Here is a 21,378-nt window from a genome sequence, read left to right as displayed (position 1 = left end):
GCTTGTGAAAAAAACGGTAGGCACTTAAAGTTAACCATCGAGAGACGTTAACCACCGAGAGTCGGTTTTTAGACCCGCCCAGTGCACCTAAGCACGCCTACTTTTGGAGCTCTTTAGTATGAAGATAAGAAAAATATACGAAATTACGGAACTGTGTACCCTGTTTTATCCTTGTTGTTGGTGTTTCTTGCGCATGCGCACAAAGCACGGGGATAGTTACGGTTACTGACTCAGGAACCTTGTATATTATATACCTCGGTTTACAGACGTTTAATAAACTGGATCACTGTTGTGTTCACTTACCGATACACTACGATGAAATTACGGACCAGTTTAACATAAACATGGTAAATAGATAGACAGCTGATAATCATAATTGATTAAGAAATAACCTGGAAGAAGAAATGAGTTAACTATTGATTATAACAGAGACGAGAATGCCATCGTGTTTGTTCTGCTAAAAAAAGCAGGAACATTGGAGTTTATGGTTAGATTTTAAATATTTATTGTCTCCAAACTGGGTAAATTTGATATAGTAACAACCCCCCCCCCCTTTTTTTTTTTAAATAACTCGAGAACCACACATCGCGCTCGCTTAACAAAGTAACAATAAGAAATAATTATTGTTAGTTCAAGAAAAATTAATCGTCAAAACTTAACCCCTCCCCGACATCAAAGGAAGTTAAATGTATTATCCCAAAATTAGACCAAATTATTATGATATAAGGACGTCTTGACAGGCTATTATTTTATTTTGTTTTGTTGGTTTTTTTTTGCTTTGACGTCTTCCTCCTGTATGAAAAAAACATAATAGACCCCCCCCCTTTTTCCCCATAATATAGCTTTTTAAGAAGTCATAATTATTTGGACTACCCCTGAATATATTTCAGACAGACTCTTCTCTAAAAAAATGTAAACATGATTTGAGAGAAATCTTTGGAATAGTTTTTTAAATGATTTAATTATTATGTCATGTATATAATTAACATTAACATAGTTATAAACTGAGACTACTAGTATAACACATAGTGTTATAGTAGTCTCAGCTATAAACTTTCCATTGTATCAAGGAATTGAAATACAATTCCTTGATTGTATTGACCAATTTGACTAACTCATATGCTCTTTCCCATAAATGTCACAATATCAATATATTACAGTAAAACTGATAGTTTGAAGACATTGTTTAAGACTATTGACCTCAGGTCAGCCTAAACTGAGTTTAAAACTGTAATTTATTCATTAAAACAGTTCAAGACATGTACCTTCTGAAATGTGATTGCATCAAAATTAAACCTAAGGCATAACATACTTAGTGTGCAGGAAGTGCCACCAAATAAATACTGATTTGTAAAATTAGATGATGATATTTGTGAAGTCAAAGATATTATAGCTAGTTATAACTGGTTTTAGAAATAAATCTGAGTAAAAGGTTGATATATGTGCTCTTTCATGTTTAGATTATAATTTAAATTTAATCTTTTGAAGTTTTTTTTATAATATTAAAACATTAAAATCACAATTATTTATTTATACACAAAAAAAATAATTTTTGTCCTTTTTTAGTTGAATGACTGTACACAAACATTATACACACATAATTTTGATAATTCTGTAATGTTTTTTTTCTATAGCCCCAGAATGTGACAAAAGACTTATTAATCCAGATTTACAAAAAATAGAAATAGTTCAGCTACCATAAGACTGCTATGACAAAAATTCTGCAGTTTCCAGAATTTGAGGTAGAGTATAGTTAGGAATAGTTTGATTATGCAGATGCTTAGTTTGCCATAAACAATTATGCCCTTGATACAAAAGCAGAGGAAACAAAAAAGTATGAAAATAGTTGAAAAAAGTAATCATTATTACCTAGTCATATACTGTAAATAGAAAAAGAGAAAAGCACTGGTTATGATTTGGTATTTTTAATAGCATTATCATTTGTCCATAACTTGGAATATATACTGGATTGAGCTTGATATTTATTTAATATCATTGACACATGGTTGCAAGAAATGAAAGATGGTAATTTAAACCTAGCAATTTTATTAAGATTTAAAAAAAAGCTTTTGATTTGGTAGAATATGACTTTCTTTGTTTAAAGCTCGACATGTATGGATTTAGTGAGACTACTGTTAGTTTTTTTAAGTCGTACCTGAATAACAAAAGGTATAAATTTGTAATGTTAACTCTGAACAACAACATGTAAAATTTGGTGTTCCCCAATGTTCTATACCTTGTCCTCTATTGTTTGTGCTATTTATAAATGACCTTCCCTTATGCATTAAAAATTGTGAAACAGACCTATATCCTTGTATATGCTGATGACACCACTATTCATAAATCAGGGGGAAACATCTAGAAAATATAAATGATGATGTTCAAGAAGATTTATACAGGGTTGAAGAGTGGTGTAAAATGAATAACATGTTCATAGATGCAAATGAAACAAAATGTTTGATTACTGGAACAAAGCAGAAACTATTCAGACTTTTTAACCAAACTTGATAATAAATTAAAGTATTACAAAATTCTTCATGTGAAAAAATATTAGTTTCAAAATTGACAGCCCACTAAGTAACTGGAGAAACAGGGGTGTGGAAATATTTGATGTGGGCACTTGTCCCTTGGCAAGTAAAACTGTAAAGTTCACTTGTCCGGAAAAAAAGTTACTAGCCCTGATGGTCCCAATAAATATTGAAGTATTTTATTGTAATTAAGATATGAGTCTTAGCACTGTTTTGCATTACCAACAAATGAAACCCATTTGTTTATCATGTGTAAAAATTTAGGAAAGTAGGTTAACATCTATGGGACAGAAACCTTACAGCAAACCAACCAATGAAATGACATGTAAAGGTAATTTTTGCAGCAGTTTTTGAATAAAAATTGTAGCTAGTAGGTACATATAATGGTATACTAAATTAATTTAAAGGACAGTGAGTGAAGAAATGGAAATTAAATAATGGATAAACTATTGACTTTTTTGCTGTTTCTCTTAACTGACACACTTGTTTTTTTGTTTTTTTTATAATTGTCTTGATGGGCAATTAAACCGTCCCTTCTATTTACCACTCTGACAACAAATAATGTTGACCATTGATCTATAAATATAAAGACAAAAGATTTATTTATTTTCCGAATTTCCATCCTATAGATAGCCAGGTGCAATCTGATATTCACGATGTCTGGAATTTTCGCTTCCGTATTTTTTTTTAATACTCCTTATCCTTCATTTGCGTTTTGGGTTTTTTACTCGACTCAATATTCTTTTTGTCTTACTTGCCCGGTGTTTTATAAAGTATTTATTAATCTGAATCTCGATACAAAATCATATACAAATGACACTACATGGATAAAACCTAATCGACGGTCCCGTGTCAATGGACAAAACCAATGCAATGTTACGCAACTCGGGTTCGCATACTTATTTTTATTTATTTTGTTAATCGATCTATTTCCGCTATTATGTAATATTTATCGTCATGAACATTTGTGTTTTTACTCGCTGACCATTGGTTTCTTTTACATAAATTTAACATCTTTATACATTTTGAACATGTTGAAATTAATTCTATATTTCTGTTGCATTTGAAATTTGTCTTTTATTATTGTTTACTTGTCCACGGGCAACCCAGACAAAAATAATTACTTGTCCGGTTGTTCAAATGTACGAGTCGGGCAAGTCGGGCATAGCATTTCCACACCCCTGAGAAATCAAATTGACCAAGGTTGTGCTAATATATCATCCAGAATATACCATCTTTCTTAAATACATTTTTTTTTATATCTGCAAGAAAACATAATACAATGGGTGTTCTGCCCCTAATTGACTACTGTTGTATTATTTGGGATGAATGTAAAAATTGAGGGATAACAAGAATTTTAAAAATCCAAAAAAAGGGCAGCATGATAAATTCTTGACTAGATGCAGATCCGTTATCCCTCTTGGTATATAGGAGCACTATATTCTATGTTAACCTCCGACAGTAGGTATAAACAAATACTGTTGATAGACGGTATATAGGAGCACTATATTCCATGTTAACCACCGACGGTAGGTATAGACAAATACTGGTGATAGACAGTATATAGGAGCACTATATTCTATGTTAACCACTGACGGTAGGTATAGCTAAATACTGTTGATAGACGGTATATAAGAGCACTATATCTTATGTTAACCACCGACGGTAGGTATAGACAAATACTGGTGATAGACGGTATATAGGAGCACTATATTGTTTGTTAACTATCGACGGTAGGTACAGACAAATACTGTTGATAGACGGTATACAGGAGCACTATATTGTATGTTAACTACCGACAGTAGGTATAGACAAATACTGTTGATAGACGGTATATGGGAGCACTATATTGTATGTTAGCTACCGACGGTAGGTATAGATAAATACTGTTGATAGACAGTATATAGGAGCACTATATTGTATGTTAACTACCAACAGTAGGTATAGACACATACTGTTGATACACGGTATATAGGAGCACTATATTGTATGTTAACTACCGACGGTAAGTATAGACAAATACTGTTGATAGACGGTATATGGGAGCACTATATTGTATGTTAACCAGCGACGGTAGGTATAGACATATACTGTTGATAGATGGTATATAGGAGCACTATATTGTATGTTAACTACCGACAGTAGGTATAGACAAATACTGTTGATAGACGGTTTATGGGAGAACTATATTGTATGTTAAACACCGACGGTAGGCATAGACAAATACTGTTGATAGACGGTATATAGGAGCGCTATATTGTATGTTAACCACCGACGGTAGGTATAGACAAATACTGTTGATAGACGGTATATAGGAGCACTATATTGTATGTTAACTACCGACGGTAGGTATGGACAAATACTGTTGATAGACGGTATACAGGAGCACTATATTGTATGTTAACTACCGACAGTAGGTATAGACAAATACTGTTGATAGACGGTATATGGGAGCACTATATTGTATGTTAACCACCGACGGTAGGTATAGACAAATACTGTTGATAGACGGTATATAGAAGCACTATATTGTATGTTAACCACCGACGGTAGGTATAAACAAATACTGTTGATAGACGGTTTATGGGAGCACTATATTGTATGTTAAACACCGACGGTAGGCATAGACAAATACTGTTGATAGACGGTATATAGGAGCACTATATTGTATGTTAACCACCGACGGTAGGTATAGACAAATACTGTTGATAGACGGTATATAGGAGCACTATATTGTATGTTAACTACCGACGGTAGGTATGGACAAATACTGTTGATAGACGGTATACAGGAGCACTATATTGTATGTTAACTACCGACAGTAGGTATAGACAAATACTGTTGATAGACGGTATATGGGAGCACTATATTGTATGTTAACCACCGACGGTAGGTATAGACAAATACTGTTGATAGACGGTATATAGGAGCACTATATTGTATGTTAACCACCGACGGTAGGTATAAACAAATACTGTTGATAGACGGTATATAGAAGCACTATATTGTATGTTAACTACCGACAGTAGGTATAGACAAATACTGTTGATAGACGGTTTATGGAAGCATTATATTGTATGTTAACCACCGACGGTAGGTATAGACAAATACTGTTGATAGACGATATATAGGAGCACTATATTGTATGTTAACTACCGACAGTAGGTATAGACAAATACTGTTGATAGACGGTATATAGGAGCACTATATTGTATGTTAACCACCGACGGTAGGTATAGACAAATACTGTTGATAAATGGTATATAGGAGCACTATATTGTATGTTAACTACAGACGGTAGGTATAGACAAATACTGTTGATAGACAGTATATAGGAGCACTATATTGTATGTTAACTACCGACAGTAGGTATAGACAAATACTGTTGATAGACAGTTTATGGGAGCACTATATTGTTTGTTAAACACCGACGGTAGGTATAGACAAATACTGTTGATAGACGGTATATAGGAGCACTATATTGTATGTTAACCACCGACGGTAGGTATAGACAAATACTGTTGATAGACAGTATATAGGAGCACTATATTGTATGTTAACTACCGACGGTAGGTATGGACAAATACTGTTGATAGACGGTATACAGGAGCACTATATTGTATGTTAACTACCGACAGTAGATATAGACAACTACTGTTGATAGACGGTATATGGGAGCACTATATTGTATGTTAACCACCGACGGTAGGTATAGACAAATACTGTTGATAGACGGTATATAGGAGCACTATATTGTATGTTAACCACCGACGGTAGGTATAGACAAATACTGTTGATAGACGGTATATAGAAGCACTATATTGTATTTAACTACCGACAGTAGGTATAGACAAATACTGTTGATAGACGGTTTATGGAAGCATTATATTGTATGTTAACCACCGACGGTAGGTATAGACAAATACTGTTGATAGACGATATATAGGAGCACTATATTGTATGTTAACTACCGACAGTAGGTATAGACAAATACTGTTGATAGACGGTATATAGGAGCACTATATAGTATGTTAACCACCGACGGTAGGTATAGACAAATACTGTTGATAAATGGTATATAGGAGCACTATATTGTATGTTAACTACAGACGGTAGGTATAGACAAATACTGTTGATAGACATTATATAGGAGCACTATAATGTATGTTAACCACCGACAGTAGGTATAGACACATACTGTTGAAACACGGTATATAGGAGCACTATATTGTATGTTAACTACCGACAGTAGGTATAGACAAATACTGTTGATAGACGGTATATGGGAGCACTATATTGTATGTTAACCACCGACGGTAGGTATAGACAAATACTGTTGATAGACGGTATATAGGAGCACTATATTGTATGTTAACCACCGACGGTAGGTATAAACAAATACTGTTGATAGACGGTATATAGAAGCACTATATTGTATGTTAACTACCGACAGTAGGTATAGACAAATACTGTTGATAGACGGTTTATGGAAGCATTATATTGTATGTTAACCACCGACGGTAGGTATAGACAAATACTGTTGATAGACGATATATAGGAGCACTATATTGTATGTTAACTACCGACAGTAGGTATAGACAAATACTGTTGATAGACGGTATATAGGAGCACTATATTGTATGTTAACCACCGACGGTAGGTATAGACAAATACTGTTGATAAATGGTATATAGGAGCACTATATTGTATGTTAACTACAGACGGTAGGTATAGACAAATACTGTTGATAGACAGTATATAGGAGCACTATATTGTATGTTAACTACCGACAGTAGGTATAGACAAATACTGTTGATAGACAGTTTATGGGAGCACTATATTGTTTGTTAAACACCGACGGTAGGTATAGACAAATACTGTTGATAGACGGTATATAGGAGCACTATATTGTATGTTAACCACCGACGGTAGGTATAGACAAATACTGTTGATAGACGGTATATAGGAGCACTATATTGTATGTTAACTACCGACGGTAGGTATGGACAAATACTGTTGATAGACGGTATACAGGAGCACTATATTGTATGTTAACTACCGACAGTAGATATAGACAAATACTGTTGATAGACGGTATATGGGAGCACTATATTGTATGTTAACCACCGACGGTAGGTATAGACAAATACTGTTGATAGACGGTATATAGGAGCACTATATTGTATGTTAACTACCGACGGTAGGTATAGACAAATACTGTTGATAGACGGTATATAGAAGCACTATATTGTATGTTAACTACCGACAGTAGGTATAGACAAATACTGTTGATAGACGGTTTATGGAAGCATTATATTGTATGTTAACCACCGACGGTAGGTATAGACAAATACTGTTGATAGACGATATATAGGAGCACTATATTGTATGTTAACTACCGACAGTAGGTATAGACAAATACTGTTGATAGACGGTATATAGGAGCACTATATAGTATGTTAACCACCGACGGTAGGTATAGACAAATACTGTTGATAAATGGTATATAGGAGCACTATATTGTATGTTAACTACAGACGGTAGGTATAGACAAATACTGTTGATAGACATTATATAGGAGCACTATAATGTATGTTAACCACCGACAGTAGGTATAGACACATACTGTTGATACACGGTATATAGGAGCACTATATTGTATGTTAACTACCGACAGTAGGTATAGACAAATACTGTTGATAGACAGTTTATGGGAGCACTATATTGTTTGTTAAACACCGACGGTAGGTATAGACAAATACTGTTGATAGACGGTATATAGGAGCACTATATCGTATGTTAACCACCGACGGTAGGTATAGACAAATACTGTTGATAGACGGTATATAGGAGCACTATATTGTATGTTAACTACCGACGGTAGGTATGGACAAATACTGTTGATAGACGGTATACAGGAGCACTATATTGTATGTAAACTACCGACAGTAGATATAGACAAATACTGTTGATAGACGGTATATGGGAGCACTATATTGTATGTTAACCACCGACGGTAGGTATAGACAAATACTGTTGATAGACGGTATATAGGAGCACTATATTGTATGTTAACCACCGACGGTAGGTATAGACAAATACTGTTGATAGACGGTATATAGAAGCACTATATTGTATGTTAACTACCGACAGTAGGTATAGACAAATACTGTTGATAGACGGTTTATGGGAGCACTATATTGTATGTTAACCACCGACGGTAGGTATAGACATATACTGTTGATAGACGGTATATAGGAGCACTTTATTGCATGTTAACCACCGACGGTAGGTATAGACAAATACTGTTGATGGATGGTGCAAAGGAGTACTATATCGTATGTTAACCACTGACGGTAGGTATAGACAAATACTGTTGATAGACGGTATATAGGAGGACTGTATTGTATGTTAACCACCGACGGTAGGTATAGACAAATACTGTTGATATACGGTATATAGGAGTATTGTATTTTATGTCAAACATCGACGATAGGTATGGACAAAATCCGACAAATACTGTATACAGACAGTGTATAGAACTAACGGTTGGTATGGACAATTTCTGTATCATGCATCAATTGTAAATAAAAGTATCATGTGAGTGACACAGGCTCATTGAAGCCTCTAGTTTTGATATTATTAATGTGGAGATCTGGTCTAATTTATCATTTTCTCTGTTACATGCATGATAACTGCAACAATTGAATTGAAATAAAAGTGATAATATTTCTGTTGTAGGTTATCAAGATTTAGTGTTTCCATACAAGTGACAAAGATTGAACAACAAAAACATCTCAAACTTTACAGGACAGAGTAGACTTTTTTCACTGTGCTTAGTTTTGTCTTTATGTCTAAATTATGATACCTTTAAAAAAAACAATAAAATATGGAATAACATTTATTTCTATCTTATAAAGTGGAGTGAAGAAATAAGGGGTCATTCAAAACATAAGAATATATTGCTATCATATATGCAGATCAGCAGCCCATACATTTGCTATAGCACATACATATGGGACCAATAATTTCAAGTTGCCTTTTAAAAAAGACCTTATTAATGTTATGCGAGATACCACCAAAGACCACTAGGTGTTGATCAAATGATATTGTAAATAAGAGGGTTGTCCAAAATATTTCCAACAGCTGTTTGATATACACTACCTTAATCAAACCACAATGGTAAAAAGACAGTTTTGGTCAGTCTTAAAAGAAACAAATATAATTTAGAAAAAGTGCAAGCTGTTGATAAAAACTGCAAATAACTGCCAGTCCTAAATGTGGGTGGAGATAACCATTTAGCACAAATGAGTTTCTGGACTAAAGAAAGTAATTTCGGCACAAACCGATTATACCCTTTCAAAAACTATGTGTAGTCCCTTTTATAAAAGTGGCAGATTATCTTTCTATCTAGAGTATCTATGACAACTAACTGCTGCTCCTAGTGACGTTAGTCTTTGGTTTATGAAAAGATTGGATATATTGTCACAATTCTTTTCTAAGGTACCGGTCTGATAAACAGGAAGTAGCCAGATTAGCTACTAAATATATGCACACTGAAATATAGTCCCTTAAAATTCCCATGGCTGTGTACATGTTCAGATACGAACTATGAAAATTTTGTTTATATCTTTAGAGAAGTAAAATCAAGTATGTATGTCTTTAGTTTTGTCAAATTGCTGTCCTGTTTTGTCCTGTTATTAGGTAACAGTACTGATACAATACTGTAAAAATACGGAGATGTGGTATGATTGCCAATGAGACGCCTATACATGTATCCACTCAAGTTCAAATAAAGTGGATGTAAGCAGTTATATGCAACCATACAGCCTTCAACAATGAGAAAAATCATATCAAATAGACCCTTGTAAATAGGTGTTGATCAAATGATATTGTAAATAAGAGGGTTGTATATTTCATGACGGTATAATACTAAACCCCTAACAGGAGGGATTGTGCCTGATATTCATATGATGAAGACATAATATTTCAATCAGTTTAATTAAGGTCTGGTTCTGGCATGTCAATAACTGCTAGTAGTCTGTTGTTATTTATGTATTATTGTCATTTTGTTTATTTTCTTTTGTTTCATATTCTGACATCGGACTCGGACTTCTCTTAAACTGAGTTTTACTGTACGTATTGTTTCGCGTTTGTTTTTTCTACATTGGCTACAGGTATAGGGGAGGGTTGAGATCACAAAAAAGCATGTTTAATCCCGCCGCAATTTTGCGCCTGTCCCAAGTTAGGAGCCTCTGACCTTTGTTAGTCTTGTATGATTTATAATTTTAGTTTCTTGTGTATAATTCGGAGCTTAGTATGACGTCCATTATCACTGAACTAGTATAATACATATTTGTTTAGGGGCCAGCTGACGGACATCTCCGTGTGCGGAAGTTTCTCGCTACATTAAAGATCTATCGGTGGCCTTCGGTTGTTGTCTGCTCTATGGTCGGGTTGTTCTCTCCTTGACACATTCCCCATTTCCATACTCAATTTTATAGTATGATTTACATCTGCAATAATCACGAAACAATCAGAGACAAGTTTGGGTCTAAATCTGTATGTCCCACATAATAAAACTGACCGAAGAGAGAGGCGAAAGATACTAAAGGCTTATTCAAACACATAAGTCAATAATAAACTGACAAAACCACGGCAAAAAAAAAGAGAAAGATTAAAAAACAAACAACAGAATGCAAAACACAACAAAGAACATCACAGACTGAACAAAACGAACCTCGCCAAAAAACTGGTGTGATTAAATGACTAATTTATCTCAGCCTTACATTATTTAGCAGACCCTTTATTATACCAAACCAAACAAAGTTCTTTATGGTACAATGTTTTTGATCCATCGGTCTGTCAGTCCTGTTCTCGTTATTGCAACTCCTCTGAAACCACATAACAGAGTTTTATAAATCTTTGTAGATAATGAGGAAATTATGAAATTATCAATTCATTGATTTTCTATATACTCCTACAACAGTTTGTCATAAAATCTGTCTAAAGACCACAACAGAGTTTCATGAACTTTTTAGATAGTTAAGACATGCTATGTAAATGTGCATATTGGCAGAAAATCATGTTTAATTTTTTTATGCCCCACCTACGATAGTAAATGGGCATTAGTTTTCCGGTATATGCGTCTGCTCCTTCGTCCGTTTCCTCGCTTCAGGTTAAATGTTTTGGTCAAGGTAGTTTTTGTTGAAGGTCTGGTCCAATAAACTTGAAACTTAGTACATATGTTTCCAATAATATGTTTTTTTCTAAGCTTAATGCCAAAGAAGGTTTTTTTCCCCTATTTCACGGTCCACTGAACAAAGAAAATGATAGGGCAAGTGGGGAACGGTGTACGATGGACACATTCTTGTTTTTGTCGAGCCTGCGACTTTTGTCGCAGAAATAGTTATCAAAAGTACCAGGATTATAATTTTATACGCCAGACGCGCGTTTCGTCTACATAAGACTCATCGGTGACGCTCAAATCAAAATAGTTAAACAGCCAAACAAATACAAAGTTGAAGAGCATTGAGGACCCGAAATTCAAAAAAACTGTGCCAAATACGGCTAAGGTAATCTACTCCTGGGGTAAGAAAATCCTTAGTTTTTCGAAAAATTCAAAGTTTTGTAAACAGAAAATTTATAAAAATGACCATATAATTGACATTCATGTCAACACCGAAGTGCTGACTACTGGGCTGGTGATACCCTCGGGGACGAAACGTCCACCAGCAGAAAGCTCGACATAGGAATGGTGATCCGGCGGCGACGGCGACAGCGTTAGTTCACTTCTTAAAAGCTTGATATTTTAGACGGCGAACGACCTGGATGCTCCATACTTTAAATACAGATGCCTTAAGTTTGGAAGTTTCCGTCTGTCACATGTCCATTGTCCTTGAACTCATTTTCATGGTTCAGTGACTACTTGAAAAAAAAGTTAAGAGTTTTTGTAATTTCTCACATATTATGGGTAACTATGTTTAGTATTTGCGTACCTTGGTCAGCATGCCCATCAGACAGTTTTCACTTGACCTCGCCATCATTTCATGGATCAGTGAAAAGGGTTAAGTTTTTGGTGGTCAAGTCTATATCTCAGATAATATATGAAATATGTCTTGTATATTTGGTGTATGGAAGGATTGTAAGGTGTACATGTCCAACTGACAGGTGTCATCTGATCTTGACCTCATTTCCTTGGTTCAATGGTCAAAGTTAAGCTTTTGAGTTTTGTTCGTTTTTTCTAATACTATATGCAATAGGTCAACTTTATTTGGTGTCTGGAAATATCTTATGATGTCAGTCTCGCAAGTCTCATTTGACCTTGACCTCATTTTCGAGGTTCATTGTTCAGTGTTTAGTTTTTGTGCCAAGTGTCATCTGACCTTGACCTGATTTGTATTGAATGATTGTAAGGTGTAAATGTATTCCTCATTTTGGTCATATGACCTTGATCTCATTTTCTTTGGTCATGTTATTAATAAGTTTATGTGATAATTGTAGTAAAACTTTATATTTAGGTCTATCAACATAAATAAGGCGAGAAATTTCAACGTGTGTACTCTTGTTAGGAATTAGGAACTATGCCTTCTGAACTTAGAATTTCGGCCTAAATATACTTCTGCATATCTTCTGAAATTACACAACAGAATTTCATGCGTGTTTGAACTAAATAATCTGTTGAAATTTTGTTTGCTTAGTGACAATGTCGGGCTGTGAAGTATGTGAGCGTGCTCACAAAGGTTCTTTGATTACACACAGTCAATGCATTGTCTGTGCTTCCCAGATACAGTCTGTATGCATTTTCTTTGTTGTAAATTAAATTAAGTTTATGTATTGTACGTCGTTCTTAGTCTTTATACATTGTTTATATGCTTTGACTATGTGTCTAAGATACTTCTATTGTCGGTATATCTTAGATTTAGTCGGTTTACACTGTCTATGGATCAGAGACACAGTATGTATGCATTGTAAGTTGTTCCAAGTTGAAATAAAAGTCTGTATGTTTTGCCTGTTACTGCAAGATAAAGTGTGTGCACTGCCTGTGGCTCTTATATACAGTCTGTATGCATTTTCTGTATGCTTTATCTATGGGTCTAATTTTTATATACAGTCTGTATACAAACTGTATCTCTGACCCATATACAGTGTCCAAAAAAACTCTGTTTTAAGATCTCTAACCCATATACAGTGTGAAAATGATCTTTGGTTCTAAGATGCATTTTGTTTGATTGGCTGAATGCTTAGTATATATTGGTTTCGATATATGGTCTGTATGTATTGTATGGATCTTATATATTTGTATTTTTTTTCCATCTGATGAGTAAGACTTTTTCAACTGATTTTTATAGTTCGTTCTTATGTTGTACTGTTACACCAAAGTCCCAGGTTATTGGAGGTTTGGGATCCCGCTAACATGTTTAACCCCGCCACATTCTCTATGTATGTGCCTGTCCCAAGTTAGGAGACTGTAGTTCAGTGGTTGTCGTTTGTTTATATGTTACATATTTGTTTTTCGTTCATTTTTTGTATATAAATTAGGTCGTTAGTTTTTTCGTTTAAATTGTTTCACATTGTCATTTCGGGACTTGTTATAGGTGACTATGCGGTATGGGCTGTGTTCATTGTTGAAGGCCGTATGGTGACCTATAGTTGTTAATTTCTGTGCCATTTTGGTCTCTTGTGGAGAGTTGTCAGTAGTGTTTGTGGGACAGAATGAACCCATTAAGGTGGACGTCGGACGCTGACGCTATATTTGGACCTGGGTGTGAATGCCGACGCCATATTTGGGCCTTAACGCGGACGCCATGGTCGACCATGAAATCGGGACGCGAATTTGAGGTTGGACCGTATGATTCGGACATCGAGACACCGACGCCATATTTTGGCTTGGACGCTATACCTTAATGTTATACCAGTAACGAATTATAAAATTCGTAATAACGATTTAAATTCGTGATTTCGAATTCAAATTATATTTGTTGGAGGTCCTATGGGCGTCCGTAGCTTTCCGACTTATTTGAACCACTTAATTAATATCCTATGGTCCTGTTTAACCTGACATCTCAAATAATTAGATTAAGAGATAAAGCACATCTGGTGATTAAAAATAAGTATCTTTATACACTTTCTTTCAATAACATGTTTACAGGTGTACACTTTTTTATTTGGTTCTAATTAACGGACACCAATTATAAAAATATAGTCTGTGACATTAAATAATTATCTTTATCTTTTAGATAAGCATGACAACCGTAAACATTGAGTAGTATTGCATTCCAACTCATTTCAACCACATATAATTACTATCATATGATTGGGATTTCAACCCAAATGATTAACGAAAACCACGTCTGGTCATTTAAAATTGTTTCTCATTTAACACAATCTTAACTATATATTTGAAAATTCCACGGTCGTAGTTGGTTTTTATCTTCAAAAATTACACGGATAATATATTTAATCAATCAATATTTATATACAAGGAGTTTGGATTGGGTTTACAGAATAGAGAATAATGGACGAAAAAATAAATAAAGAATGATATGGGCGAGAAAAATAAAGAATAAAGAAATATGACCAAAATAAATATAAAGAATAGTGAAATAGGGACTGGTAAAATATATCGAATAGAGAAATATACGGCTGCTTAAATATAAGGAATTAAGAATTATGGGATGTTAAACTATAAAAAAATTATAAAGGAATCCAAACAAATACGACTGTTACAGTATATAATTGCAGTAGCATTATTTTTTTTTTTGTGCACGTGCAAGAATTATCTCCGTGCAGAGAAACAAGAACCGGTTTGAACCGGTATAAATGAGATGATTCTGGCTCTGTAGGTGGCCGGCTCTTAGCATACGGTCCAATCAAACAAGTTTTATGTCTCTATAGTCCTTAACATAAAATTATGATGAATATTACTAAATACTTAAGGAAGAAAGATGATCAGGAGGATTCATTAATTATACAGAAACACAAAAAATTGTATTGACTATAATAATTATTTCAACCGTATAGAAGATAAATTAGTCTACTGTACTTATATAGTTATACACAACACATTTTAGCCTATTGCAAGGCAAAATTTATGTTCCTATCCAATATACCCTTTATCCCGCGGGGTGGCCTCTTTTACAAGACCTATACCTATTGTATTTATGGTAACGTGTTCTAAACATTCATGAATTATTTAGGGAAAATCTCTCCATATTCTCCAGTCGATACGATTAAATAAGATATTACGGACGTGACGTTTGGGAAACCAGTCTATTTCACGGTAACCAGGAATGAATTGTATCACATCGAATTTGTTTTGAGATACGATCATCTTCAAATATGTCGTCTTAAAGATGACCATGTATTTCTCTTGCCATATTTTCGAAGGAAGTGAAGTAAATCTATAAGAGGAAACTACTCACTGTCATTTAGGAAATTACGAGTATGTTTAATTGCAATATTTGCTGTTAAGTGCATGTGTGGCCGCACGATCTTCAAAGACATATAAGAAGTAAGCATTCTTCCGATGAGCCACTATACCACCCAGGTGCTACCCAGCAGCAGCAAAAGCAGCAACAGCAGCAGCAGCAAAAGCAGCAGCAGAAGGCTTTCGTGTTTAGACACCCTTCTACCATGATTGTGTCCGGTCCAACCTCCTGCGATAAAACTTATTTTATGTTATTTGTTTCAACACATAAAAAAACTGTGAAGTCCTAGTCCAGACAGGATCGTTTGGTTGTATAAAAGGTGGCAACCTCTTTACGAGGAAATACAACGAACATGCAGTGCTTCCACGCGTTGAATTCATTCGTGGAATTCCTTTTGATCTCGAAAGGGACGATTTTTTCGATCCCAACATTCGAAACATGATCCTATTAGATGACCTCATGTCGACATCGGACAAAGACTCCAGAATAAATGATTTGTTTACGGAAGGGTGTCACCATAAGAAATTATCAGTCGTCGTTTTTAATCAGAATTTATACTTTGGCAAAGACCCCACCCAGAGACGAAACTGTCATTATCTCATTCTCTTTAATAACCCCATTGATCGACAGCCCATCGTGACTCTTGGCCGACAGATGTATCCTTCTCGAGGGGACTTCTTTCTTCGGAAATTTGAAGAGGCAAAGAGGACACATTTCGTGTACTTTCTTGTTGACCTAAAAGCTAGAACACCAGAAGCCTCCAGATTGCACACAGAGGTCTTGCAGGTCGGTCAAGGAGAGACACCAGACGGACAGAGGGATGACGACCGTCTCTCGAATACTTTTGAAGACGATAGTTCGGTCTCATCAGACGAAGATATTGCCGACGAGACAACACATAGTTCGTCAGAGGATGCTGAAACACGGAAAGATCTCATCGCCTGTCAGGATTGTGGAGTACTTAGTGTTTGCTCACCTACGTGGATTAGAAGCCCAACGTCAGCAAGGTTGTGGGAATAAAAACGGCATTGCCCTTAACGATGACCGGGAAAGATGTAGAGGATGCTTTGAGTGGATTGCCCGTGACCGTTTGCTGTGCAGAGGGCTTGCCTATATATGTGAGCGACAGGCGTAGAAGGTTTGTGGTCAATACGGACAACTGTGATCAAAAGGGGAGTCATTGGGTTGCATTTCATTTCCCCGCATCGGGTCCATCAGAATTTTTCGACTCCTTAGAACGATTACCGGAAAAGTACCAACGCTATTTCAGAAATGTACTCATCGTCAATGGACCGAAATACTGTGTGGTTTGCAATCAAATCCAACCCAATGATTCAGATACATGTGGCCTGTATTGCATTTATTACGTCAAATTGAGATGTCGGGACTCGAAATGAAGGACATTATCAACAACTTTTCATCCACTGACACGATTCAGAATGACAGTAAACTCGTAGCTCTATTTGGTTAAATGAAAAATAATGATACAAAAAAAAATAATGAAAAAAGAAAGAAGAAAAAAACAGAAGAAAAGAAAAAAAAATCTTAAAACACCTACATGGATGTATAGCAGGTCTCAAGTCTTGAAAAACTCTTTCTAGGGTCACTAAAAGTATTCACCCTGGAGGGTAGCCTGGTCAAAAATTAAGATATAGCGTCCAGGATTTAAGCCCAAATATGGCGTCGGCGTCTCGATGTCCGAGTTACATGGTCCAACCCGAAGTTTGCGTCTTGATTTCAGGGTCGACTATGGCGTCCGCTTTAAGGCCCAAATATGGCGTCGGCGTCTGCGCCAACTTTCGAATATGGCGTCAGCGTCCGACGTCTACCTTAACGGGGGTCATTCTGTCCCACAAACAATCATACAACATCTACTTTTTTATATTATATATATATTATCTATACGTATATATTTTCTATATACGAATTTTACATGTTTAGATGATGCAATGAAAATTCAGAAGATATGTGGTAATATTGCCAATGGGAAACTTATCCACCAAAGACAAACGAATGTGAATCAGCCATGAGTTACACATATGTATTCATGTAAAATGCTATTCAAACCCATTCCTGACTAGATGTGACGAAAAACAATATCAAAGACAGCAACCATTAACAATACAGTGCTCCTATATATCGTCTACCAACAGTATTTATCTATACCTACCGTCGGTGGTTAACATGTAATACAGTACTCCAATGTACCGTATATCAACAGTATTTCTCTATACCTACCGTCGGTGGTTAACATACAATATAGTGCTCCTATATACCGTCTATCAACAGTATTTGTCTATACCTACTGTCGGTAGTTAACATACCATATAGTGCTCCTATATACCGTCTATCAACAGTATTTGTCTATACCTACCGTCGGTGGTTAACATGCAATATAGTCCTCCTATATACTGTCTATCAACAGTATTTGTCTATACCTACCGTTGGTGGTTAACATGCCACACAGTACTCCTATATATCGTCTATCAACAGTATTTGTCTGTACCTACCGTCGGTGGTTAACATGCCATACAGTACTCCTATATGCCGTATATCAACAGTACCTGTCTATACCTACCATCGGTGGTTAACAAGCATTACAGTACTCCTATATACCGTCTATCAATACTATTTTTCTCTACCTACCGTCGGTGGTTAACATATAATACAGTGCACCTATATACCGTCTATTATCAGTATTTTTCTAAACCTACCATCGGTGGTTAACATGCAATAGAGTGCTCCTATATACCGTCTATCAACACTATGTTTCTAACCTGTTTCTATACCCACCGTCGGTGGTTAACATGCAATACAGTGCACCTATATACCGTATATCAACAGTATTTGTCTATACCTATCGTCGGTGGTTAACATGCAATATAGTCCTCCTATATACTGTCTATCAACAGTATTTAGTCTATACCTACCGTCGGTGGTTAACAAGCAATACAGTACTCCTATATACCGTATATCAAAAGTATTTGTCTATACCTACCGTCGGTGGTTTACGTAAAATATAGTGCTGTCTATTAAAAGTATGTGTCTATACATACTGTCGTTGGTTAACATACAATAAAGTGCTCCTATAAACCGTCTATCAACAGTTTTCATTTATACCTACCGTCGATGGTCAATATAACGTATTATATGGTCCGTATATAGTGCTCATATATACCGTCTGTCAAAAGTATCTGAATTTACCTACCGTCGGTGGTTAACATACAATATAGTGCTCCCATATACCGTCTATCAACAGTATTTGTCTATACCTACCGTCGGTGGTTAACATACAATAAAGTGCACCTATATACCGTCTATCAACAGTATTTGTCTATACCTACCGTCGGTGGTTAACATACAATAAAGTGCACCTATATACCGTCTATCAACAGTATTTGTCTATACCTACCGTCGGTGGTTAACATACAATATAATGCTCCCATATACCGTCTATCAACAGTATTTGTCTATACCTACTGTCGGTAGTTAACATACAATATAGTGCTTCTATATACCATCTATCAACAGTATTTGTCTATACCTACTGTCGGTAGTTAACATACAATATAGTGCTCCTATATACCGTCTATCAACAGTATGTGTCTATACCTACTGTCGGTAGTTAACATACAATATAGTGCTCCTATATACCGTCTATCAACAGTATTTGTCTATACCTACTGTCGGTAGTTAACATACAATAAAGTGCACCTATATACCGTCTATCAACAGTATTTGTCTATACCTACCGTCGGTGGTTAACATACAATATAATGCTCCCATATACCGTCTATCAACAGTATTTGTCTATACCTACTGTCGGTAGTTAACATACAATATAGTGCTTCTATATACCGTCTATCAACAGTATTTGTCTATACCTACCGTCGGTGGTTAACATACAATATAGTGCTCCTATATACCGTCTATCAAGAGTTTTAGTCTATACCTACTGTCGGTAGTTAACATACAATATAGTGCTCCTATATACCGTCTATCACCAGTATTTGTCTATACCTACTGTCGGTAGTTAACATACAATATAGTGTTCCTATATACCGTCTATCAACAGTATTTGTCTATGCCTACTGTCGGAAGGTAACATACAATATAGTGCACCTATATACCGTCTATCAGCAGTATATGTCTTACCTACCGTCGGTGGTTAACATACAATATAGTGCTCCTATATACCGTCTATCACCAGTATTTGTCTATACCTACTGTCGGTAGTTAACATACAATATAGTGCTCCTATATACCGTCTATAACCAGTATTTGTCTATACCTACCGTCGGTGATTAACATACGATATAGTGCTATTACATATACCGTCTATCAACAGTTTTAGTCTTTACCTACTGTTGGTAGTTAACATACAATACAGTGCTCTTATATACCGTCTATCAACAGTATTTGTCTATACCTACTGTCGATAGTTAACATACAATATAGTGCTCCTACATGTGTATATACCGTCTATCAACAGTATTTGTCTATACCTACCGTCGGTGGTTAACATACAATATAGTACTCCTATATACCGTCTATCAAGAGTTTTAGTCTATACCTACTGTTGGTAGTTAACATACAATATAGTGCTCCTATATACCGTCTATCAACACTATGTTTCTAACCTGTTTCTATACCCACCGTCGGTGGTTAACATGCAATACAGTGCACCTATATACCGTATATCAACAGTATTTGTCTATACCTATCGTCGGTGGTTAACATGCAATATAGTCCTCCTATATACTGTCTATCAACAGTATTTAGTCTATACCTACCGTCGGTGGTTAACATGACATATAGTACTCCTATATACCGTATATCAACAGTACCTGTTTATACCTACCATCGGTGGTTAACAAGCAATACAGTACTCCTATATACCGTATATCAAAAGTATTTGTCTATACCTACCGTCGGTGGTTTACGTAAAATATAGTGCTGTCTATTAAAATTATGTGTCTATACATACTGTCGGTGGTTAACATACAATAAAGTGCTCCTATAAACCGTCTATCAACAGTTTTCATGTATACCTACCGTCGATGGTCAATATAACGTATTATATGGTCCGTATATAGTGCTCATATTACCGTCTGTCAAAAGTATCTGAATTTACCTACCGTCGGTGGTTAACATACAATATAGTGCTCCTATATACCGTCTATTAACAGTATTTCTTTATACCTACCGTCGGTGGTTAACGTAAAATATAGTGTTCCTTTATATACCGTCTTTCAATAGTATTTCTTTATACCTACTGTCGGTGGTTAACATAGAATTTAGTGCTCCTATATACCGTCTATCAACCGTATTTGTCTATACCTACCGGCGGTTGTTATCAAAACAAACTATTTTCAATCGACGGTCCAAAGTTTCGTATCTATACTTCACTCTGAATGACC

At 35.5% G+C, this 21,378-nt stretch overlaps 1 protein-coding gene and 1 long non-coding RNA gene across 4 annotated transcripts in view; both read left to right on the top strand.

Annotated features, from left to right (window-relative positions):
• The window catches only part of LOC143080324 (uncharacterized), a 213,538-nt gene that overhangs the window by 3,117 nt on the left and 189,043 nt on the right, over positions 1 to 21,378 (top strand). The gene's annotated exons all lie outside the window — the stretch shown is intronic.
• On the top strand, positions 308 to 9,432 carry LOC143078313 (uncharacterized). Its single transcript, XR_012979168.1, has 3 exons — positions 308 to 487; positions 1,635 to 1,742; positions 9,270 to 9,432. It is a non-coding gene; the product is annotated as an uncharacterized LOC143078313 (long non-coding RNA).

The sequence above is a fragment of the Mytilus galloprovincialis genome, chromosome 6, assembly GCF_965363235.1.
Source record: "Mytilus galloprovincialis chromosome 6, xbMytGall1.hap1.1, whole genome shotgun sequence".
In the NCBI taxonomy this organism is placed as follows: Eukaryota; Metazoa; Mollusca; class Bivalvia; order Mytilida; family Mytilidae; genus Mytilus; species Mytilus galloprovincialis.
Note: the sequence above shows the minus strand (reverse complement) of the source record. Positions and strands in the feature narration are given on the sequence as shown.